At 42.5% G+C, this 8866-nt stretch overlaps 1 non-coding gene across 1 annotated transcript; it reads right to left on the bottom strand.

The window, feature by feature from the left end:
* Positions 1–5759: 5759 nt before the first annotated feature.
* Positions 5760–5824, bottom strand: LOC115065203. The gene has a single exon (XR_003844989.1). It is a non-coding gene; the product is annotated as a U7 small nuclear RNA (small nuclear RNA).
* Between the last annotated feature and the right edge of the window lie 3042 nt (positions 5825–8866).

Consider the following 8866-nt stretch of genomic DNA (forward strand, 5'->3'; position numbering starts at 1 on the left):
CTCCCTGTCACCATCCAGAGCAGACCTCCCTGTCACCATCCAGAGCAGATCTCCCTGTCACCATCCAGAGCAGACCTCCCTGCCATCATTCAGAACAGATCTCCCTGGCCTCATCAGTCTTTCATTGTTGGTTTTTAAATTTTTGTACTGAGACAAGTCTTGCACCGCTGAAGTTAGTTTTGAACTGATTGCCCTGTCACTGCCTCCTGAGTGGTAAGATTATATTCATATGCCACCATTCTCATTTGTGATTATATATTTAGTTTCTGCAGTACTTGGCATCCAACCCAGGGCCTTGTACTTGCCAGGCAAGTGCTCCCATGAGCATGTAGCCCTATTTTGTGTGTGTGTGTCTTTGTCCCAGGTTGGATCCTGCTATGTCCTGCAGAACAGCTGGGATTATAGGAAATGACACCTGTCTAGAGGTGAGCTTTTAAACTAGTATAGTAAGCTGGGTTGTGGGTTGTGGCACCTTTAATTGAAACACTCAAGGAGTCAAAGGCAGGATATGTATGAGTTCTAAGCCAGCTGCTCTTGCAGACTAGCCATAGCTACACAGTGAAGTCCTGTCTCAAACAAACGATGATATAGTAAAGCAGTCAGTATGGCTCAGCAGGAAAAATACTGACCGTGTAAGCCTGATAAAAATACACGAAGGTGCATGTATCTGCACTCACACATACACATTAAAAGATAAAATTATATAATGCTTTAGGTGGAAACCTCCAAAAATTGTAGCTTTTTAAAAAGACATGTTCTTATGACTTCTTTGAACTGTGAAACAGGATGAGCTTGAAATTCTGATCCCCCTCCCTCCACTTCTTTTTAAAAGATATAGGGCTGGTGCGATGGCTCAGTGGGTAAGAGCACCCGACTGCTCTTCCAAAAGGTCCGGAGTTCAAATCCCAGCAACCTCATGATGGCTCATAACCATCCATAACAAGATCTGACTCCCTCTTCTGGAGTGTCTGAAGACAGCTACAGTGTACTTACATATAATAAATAAATCTTAAAAGAAAAAAGACATATATATATTTATAGCTATCTTCAGACACACCAAAAAAGGGCATCAGATCCCATTACAGATGGTTGTCAGCCACCATGTGGTTGCTGGGAATTGAACTCAGGACAACTGGAAGTGCAGGCAGTGCTCTTACCACTGAGCCATCTCTCCAGCCCCTCCTTCCACTTCTTAAGTGCTAGAGTTACAGGTATTTATGATCAATCATGGTTTATATGGTGCTGGGGATTGAATCAGGATTTCCTGCATGTCAAATCAGTACTCTACTGTGGGGCATTGGGCTATGCACAGATAGTCTGGTCTCCAGTTGAGCTGAGATGTTGAACCCTGGTACCCGGTGGTGATATTTCACCTACATGGGACAGAAGGAGTTCTCTCATGTCTCCTAGAACTCTGGCTCCTGTCGAAGTTACTGCCCCCTCAGCCCCTACAAGAGAAGCATGGTTAGTAGTCATGTAGGCAATGTCACAAGCTTCTGACCTTCAGGCTAAACTCCTCCCTAGTTACCTAGCAACAAAAAGATAGCTGCATACCATTAAAAAGGGCTGTTTGGCCCCTCCTCTCTTGCTCTCTTGCTCTTAATCCCCTTACTCCCCTCTCTCTCCTCTCCCTCCCTCTCTCTCTCTCTCTTACTCTAGCCTTTCTTCTCTCTCTCCTTTTCCCCCTTCTCTCCTCTTGGCCATGGCCCCCCCCCTCTCTCTCCACCTTCTCTCTTTCCCCCTGCCTTTCTACAATAAAACTCTAAAACCATAGAATGTCTCTGCTCATCAAGGCCCTCTGCATTTGGAAGATGGGATAGGCTTTCTCCTAATGAGCCGTTTCTAATCTCCTGATGGAAGGCCTTCCTGTGCTCCAGTCAAGGCCTGCTGCACAGACTCTCACCTGTGTGGGAACCTTTCTCCTTAAGCCCTCTCTCCCATAACCCCAGGGCACAGGGTGTCGCCCCAGGGCCTCTTGGTTTGGGGGGGTCTGCCCCTTGTCCACCTTGTAATCTTGCCACTCTGGAAGTAGAAGGAAGAGGATCAGGCTCTGAGACCAGCTTGGTCTACAGGAGGTCTCTGTTAATAGAAAGGACATACCTTTAGTCCCAGGATTTGGGAGGCAAAGACAGGAAGACAGGCAGATCTCTAGGAGTTCAAGGCCAACCTGATTTACATACACCAACCTGGTCTACATAGTGAATTCCAGACCAGCCAAGACTATACAGGAAGACTTTGTCTAAAAAAACAAAACAAAACAAAACAAAAACAAAAACAAAAACAAGCCAAAAAACCAGCACCAAGAAAAAGAAGAGGAGAGGGGATAGGAAAGAGAACAAGAGAACGAGTGTCAGTGGCTTAGATGCCTACCTGGGGCCGAGTGGAAAGCGTAGGAGGAACTCTGGCCAGGCGTGGGCTATCCTCCTTTCCTCCCTCCTTTCCTCTACCCAGTTTTGTTCCCAGACTCTACCAACTGAGTTACATTCTCAGTCAAAATTGATTTATAAAGTACAAATTTGCTTACAAGATTATGATGCAGTCACCAAGAAGCCATTTTCACCCTTCATTTTTACCTTTCATAGCAAGAACATTAAGGAGTAAACAGTGCTGAGGATAGAATGTAGGCTAAAATAGGATGTAGGATAGAATAGGATGTAGGACATGATGTAGGATAGGATGTAGGATAGAATATGATGTAGGATAGGATGTAGGATAAAATAGGATGTAGGATAGGATGTAGGATAGAATAGGATGTAGGACAGGACGTAGGATAGAATAGGGATGTAGGATAGAATAGGATGTAGGACAGGATGTAGGATAGAATAGGATGTAGGACAGGATGTAGGATAGAATAGGATGTAGGATAGGATGTAGGGTAGAATAGGATGTAGGATAGGATGTAGGATAGGATGTAGGATAAAATAGGATGTAGGATAGGATGTAGGATAGAATAGGATGTAGGACAGGATGTAGGATAGGATGTAGGATAGAATATGATGTAGGATAGGATGTAGGATAGGATAGGATGTAGGACAGGATGTAGGANGTAGGACAGGATGTAGGATAGGATGTAGGATAGAATATGATGTAGGATAGGATGTAGGATAGGATAGGATGTAGGACAGGATGTAGGATAGGATGGATGTAGGATAGAATATGATGTAGGACAGGATGTAGTGTAGGATAGGATGTAGGACAGGATGTAAGATAGGATATAGGATAGGATAAGATGTAGGATATAGACTTAGTTCCTCATACCCTGAAAAATGGGTGGGAAAGAAAAGTCCATGGCCAGTAATCACTATCTTAAGTCATAAAGAATTGGTTGCAGCTTTAAAAATAAGTTAAAATTATAGGAAACTAGATGTGATGATGCATTTCTGTTATCTGAGCTCACAAGAGAATGGAGATAGTAGGATCAAAAGTCGAAACCATCCTTCGTTAGGTCAGAGTTGAAGGTAGCTAGCCTGGGCTACTTGAGATGGTATTTTTAAAAGCCAAACGTAGGCTTCCGTGGTTAAAAGCTTCTTACTGCCAAGTATTGAGAACCTTAGTCTGATTCCTGTGACTCACATGGTAGAGAGAAGCAACTCTTGAAAGTTGTCTTCTGACCTAATACACTGTCACACACACACACACACACACACACACACACACACACGTAATTTGGAGGCTGGAAAAAGCACTGGCTGCTTTTGCAGAGGATCTGGGTTTGATTTCTCAGAATGTCCATAGCTCCGGGCCCAATGGATCAGACTCCCTCTGTTGACTTCCAAGGACATCAGGCATGCATGTGGTGCACGAACATTTATTCAGGCAAAACACCAATACACATGCTATTAAAATGTAACTTTTGTTTTGTTTATTTTATATTTATTTTTTGAAACAGGGTCTCTCTCTTTAGCCCTGCTGGCCTGGAGTCTGCTATGTAGACCAGGCAGCTCCTTTTGCCTCCTAAGTGCTAGGATTAACGGCGTGCTACCACCCCAGGCTTAAGTGTAATTTTTTAAAAAGCCCCTAACAAAAAAGTAGCAGCCTGGCGATGTAGCTAATAACTTTAAACCTAGCCCTGGGAAGGCAGAGGCAGGAGGCTCACCTCAAGTTCCAGCATAGCCAGAACTAAAGAGTGAGAGCTGTTAAGATACAACAACAAAAACCCTACCATAACGCCCAAGGAAACACATATTCCCAACTAAAAGGACTCAGCATATGCAAAACATTACAAAGGAACAACAACATGATTTATTTTTCTCTATAGAATATTTGCCATGGTTGGAATCTCTTCCAAAGTAATTTGTTGAAAGTCAGTTAACAACATAAAGCAACAGAGAAGCCTCTTTATTTTCTCTGGGCAATGGTTTAGGGACAAGGTCTTATCAGTGTATATCCCAACTGTCCTGGAACTTGCCCTGTAAACCTCAAACTCAGAGATCCGCCTGCCTCTGCCTCGGTGTTGGGATTAAAGGTGTGCGCCACCATACCAGGCCGAAAGCTACTTTTTATAGGGATTCTCAGACTAAGAAAACACTCTCAGAGCTTTTGAGTTGGGTTCAGAGCCTTAGGAGCTGGATTTGCAGGGTTAGGGGGTGTGTGTTAGGTTCTTTTAGACCTTTTTTTCTTCTTGAATTTCTTGACACCCCTTTTGGGAATGGATGTTGAACCCAGGCAGGAGTACAGTCATTAAGCTATTACCACCACCCCCAAGCCCGCCTCTGTTCTCTCTACCATGTAAGGATGCAGCATTCATCTATAACTCAGCAACAACAGATTCTCTTAGAATTCACCACTGGGCTCTCACCAGGCATGAAACTTACTAGTGCCTTGTCCTTAGACTCTAAACTAACTTTCTTTCTTTCTTTCTTTCTTTCTTTCTTTCTTTCTTTCTTTCTTTCTTTCTTTCTTTCTTTCTTTCTTTCTTTTTTATTATTTTTATTATTTATTTATTATATGTAATTACACTGTAGCTGACTTCAGACACTCCAGAAGANNGCATCAGATCTTGTTACGGATGGTTGTGAACCACCATATGGTTGCTGGGATTTGAACTCGGGACCTTTGGAAGAGCAGTCGGTGCTCTTACCCGCTGAGCCATCTCATCAGCCCGACTCTGAACTTTCAATGAACACATCTCTATTGTTTTTAAATTATCCAATTTCATGTATCTTGTTATAGTAGCATAAAAGACTGAGCCAAGTTCCATTTTTATTCTACCTTATAATTTTCATTTGACTATACCTGTACTTATACCTCTGTCTACATAGTGAGTTTGAGCTGCATACTGAACCTGGGTGCCAAGGACCAGACTCAGCTTGAAGAGGGGATCCTGAGGAATTGGTGTTTGGGAGAGGCAGGAGAAATGATTCGAAGTCAATTGTGGATACAAGCAGACAGCTGTGTTTGAGAGCATCGAAAGAATGACTAGAAGTCAATTGTGGATACAAGCCTTGTGTTCTGCTCAATATAGTTCCCTAGACAGCTCTCTGTAGATGGCTTCTGGCTCTGTAGTCTGCTCAAGACTTCTCTCTGCTTCAAACAGCTTTAAGCAGCCTTCTGCTGGGAACTGAACCTTGCCAAGGACCAGCCTCTGCTTGGAGAGTGTTTCTGAGGAAAGGGTTTTTGGGAGAGGTGAAAGAAATGACTCCAAGTCAATCATGGGTACAAACTGACAGCTGTGTTCTGCTTGAGACATCTCCCTAGAGATCTTCAGACAGCTCTCTCTTGCTAGAAAAAAAAAATGCTAAAATCTCTCTGTATAGTTCATGGGTTTTCTGACCAAAGTCAGAAAAACTGCTAGAAAAAAATTCTAAAATAGCTGTGTTTGCTCTCCAATTAGTTCTTTCTTGCAGACCAGAGCAGTCTTTTATTTATATATCAATTCAGTTGTTTACCTAGGTTCCCTTTTTATTATCCCATGAATCAGCCTTCTATGAACTTAGCCCCTTGATTCTTAGAAAAGACATCAAGTATATATATTTTTTTAACAAAGCAAATGAATCCAGAGATCTGCGTACCCTTATAAGCACAGACAGTAAACTAGCTGGATGGGATCTTGCCATTCTCACCATGCATGGGCTTAACCTAGGTCTGTCCAGGCCCGCCTTTGTAAGCACAAACAATAAATTTAGCTGGGTGGGTCTGGAGAGATGGCTCAGTGGTTAAGAGCACTGACTGCTCTTCTGAAGGTCCTCAGTTCAGTTCACAGCCACCACATGGTGACTCACAACCATCCGTAATGAGATCTGACACCCTCTTCTCGTGTGTCTGAAGACAGCTACAGTGTACTTATATACAGTAAATAAATAAATCTTTAAAAAAAATAAGTTGGGTGGGATCCTGTTTTGTGATCACCACTCCCTAAATCTTTTCAGCTCCTTCCTGAATATCTTTCTGATAAGCTGGCTTATAGTATAGCTATCTCTGTTCTTTTAGGTCCATGAAGCCCCTCATTTAATTCATATTCTATCCTTATATTTTACATAGTTGAGAAATTATACATTTTTTAAACTCATGTTTTCAGAGTTCTTTCCCACAGCCTTAATGGTTGTCCTGAAGGTCACAATATTTACCATTTTGCTAAGGACATTAGACACACACTTGCCTCCTGGACTCATTCTGCTTCTAGTTATCATTGAGTCTTTAACCTTGGTGGGGAGAATGTCTCCTGAAGGAGGAACATAAAGTAAATTATGTACATTGTTGTACAAACAGGCCTCATGCCTAGCAATCATCAACACTTGTGGAGGCCGATGCCCAGTTAACTCTGCTCCAGGAGTGAGAACTATGTCACACTGTCCCTTTGGTATGACCATGCAGGGCTCAGCAGAATCTGGGTCCTCTGTAAGAGCAGCAAGTACTCTTTACTACTGATCAATCTCTCTATGGAAAAAATTTTTAATGTATTCAGATAATGTAATGCAATATGGCTGGAAACTACAACTTTATATTATACAAAGTGAATTGTAGAAATATATTGTTGAAAGTAAGTAGCCATGTAATGAAGCATGCAAGTAAATTTTACAAAATTCAAAGACATGTAAAAATAATTCTTTGGTGGGGTATATCTCGGTGGCAGAGCATGTGCTTGCACAAGGCCCTTGACTTAAACCTCAGGACCAAACAAAACAAAACCAAAACCAAAACTAACCAACAAAACCAACAAGCAAACCTAATAGTAACCCTGGTGGGTGTGGTGGTGTTCACCTGTAATTCCAGCACTTGGGAGGTGGAGGCAGAGAGAGCAAGAGTTCAGACCTGGGCTGAAGAGATGGCTCAGTGGGTAGGAGCACCGACTGCTCTTTCAGAGGTTGATACTGAAGAAAGACCCCAAGCTTGATAACTCAAACTCCACCTCTCTCTAATTCTCCCAGTAATTGACTGTCGCTAGTTTTATTTAACCAATAGTTTAAATTGGGAAACAGAGTTTATATTGCATCACTTGGTATACAAGATCTGCGGGCTGGAGAGGTGGCTCAGAGGTTAAGAGCACTGACTGTTCTTCCAGAGGTCCTGAGTTCAGTTCCCAGCAACCACATGGTGGCTCACAACCATCTATAATGAGATCTGATGCCCTCTTCTGGAGTGTCTGAAGCTAACAACTGTGTACTCAAATAAATAAAATAAATAAATCTTTAAAAAAGAAAAAAAGAAAGAAAGAAAGCCACTGCTATAAAAAAAAAAAAAAAAAAAAAAAGAAGAAGAAGAAGAAGATCTGCTCATTGGGGGCCAATATTTGGCATTTGAATACATAGCAGCACCAGACCAACCCCCAACATTTCCTCCTTTTTAGATAAAAAGGTTCTTTCTCTTACAATAAAAAACAACATTCAGAACTGGGCGTGGTGGTGCACACCTTTAATCCCAGCACTCGGGAGGCAGAGGCAGGTGGATTTCTGAGTTCGAGGCCAGCCTGGTCTACAGAGTGAGTTCCAGGATAGCCAGGGCTATACAGAGAAACCCTGTCTCGAAAAAAAAACAACCAACCAACCAACCAAACAAACAAACAAAGAAAAACATTCAGGGCTGGAGAGATGTCTCAGCGGTTAAGAGCACTAACTGAGACATCTGAGTTTAATTCCCAGTGTTGTAACCCCCAAGTTACTGATATTAGAGAGACTTAAATGTTGTACAGTTTGCCTCTTCATTCCCTACCAGAGGCTCCCATTCCCCCGCCCCCCACAAGCAGGGTATGCAGACAGCCGGTTTCTCTGCTGAGTCCTCCTGCAGCAGCCAGGGGCTCCCTCTCCCTCCTATAGTGTGAGTTATTTTCCCTGCCTCTGTGTCTCTAAAAACCAACACCCAAACTCCTCCTGATAACTCTCCAGGTGCCTGTCCTTGAGGCCTTAGAGAAATAACAAGCTCAAGGGAGACCATGGAAAAAGTAGAAGGTACACAGAGGTCAGGTCACAGACATTTACAACTGGCCATAAAATTAGTCCTTGAACAGACACCCACTAACCCCTCTCCTGCTTCAGTACTGTTCCACCCTCTGCTCCCCTTTTCTGTAAATAGTCACACTATTCCTAACTATACTATATATAAACCCAATGTTTTCTGAACTCAGGATGGCTTGCCAGCATTCACACAGTGAGTGCTAGGTGGGCCAACCGGGCTTGAACTTGAAACAATAAAAAGACTCTTTTGCGAATTGCAGCAGGCTTTGCAATTCTTAGGCTCCTCTGCATTTCCTGTGGACTTAGGGCACAACACCAGCAACCACATGGTGGCTCACAACCATCTGAAATAGAATCCATCACCCTCTTCTGGTACGTCTGAAGACAGCAATTATATATATATATATATATATATATATATATATATATATATATATTCTTTTATATATTCTTGTTTGTGAGCTTCTGGCATGCAT

The sequence above is a fragment of the Mus pahari genome, chromosome 12 (genome assembly GCF_900095145.1).
Source record: "Mus pahari chromosome 12, PAHARI_EIJ_v1.1, whole genome shotgun sequence".
NCBI lineage: Eukaryota > Metazoa > Chordata > Mammalia > Rodentia > Muridae > Mus > Mus pahari.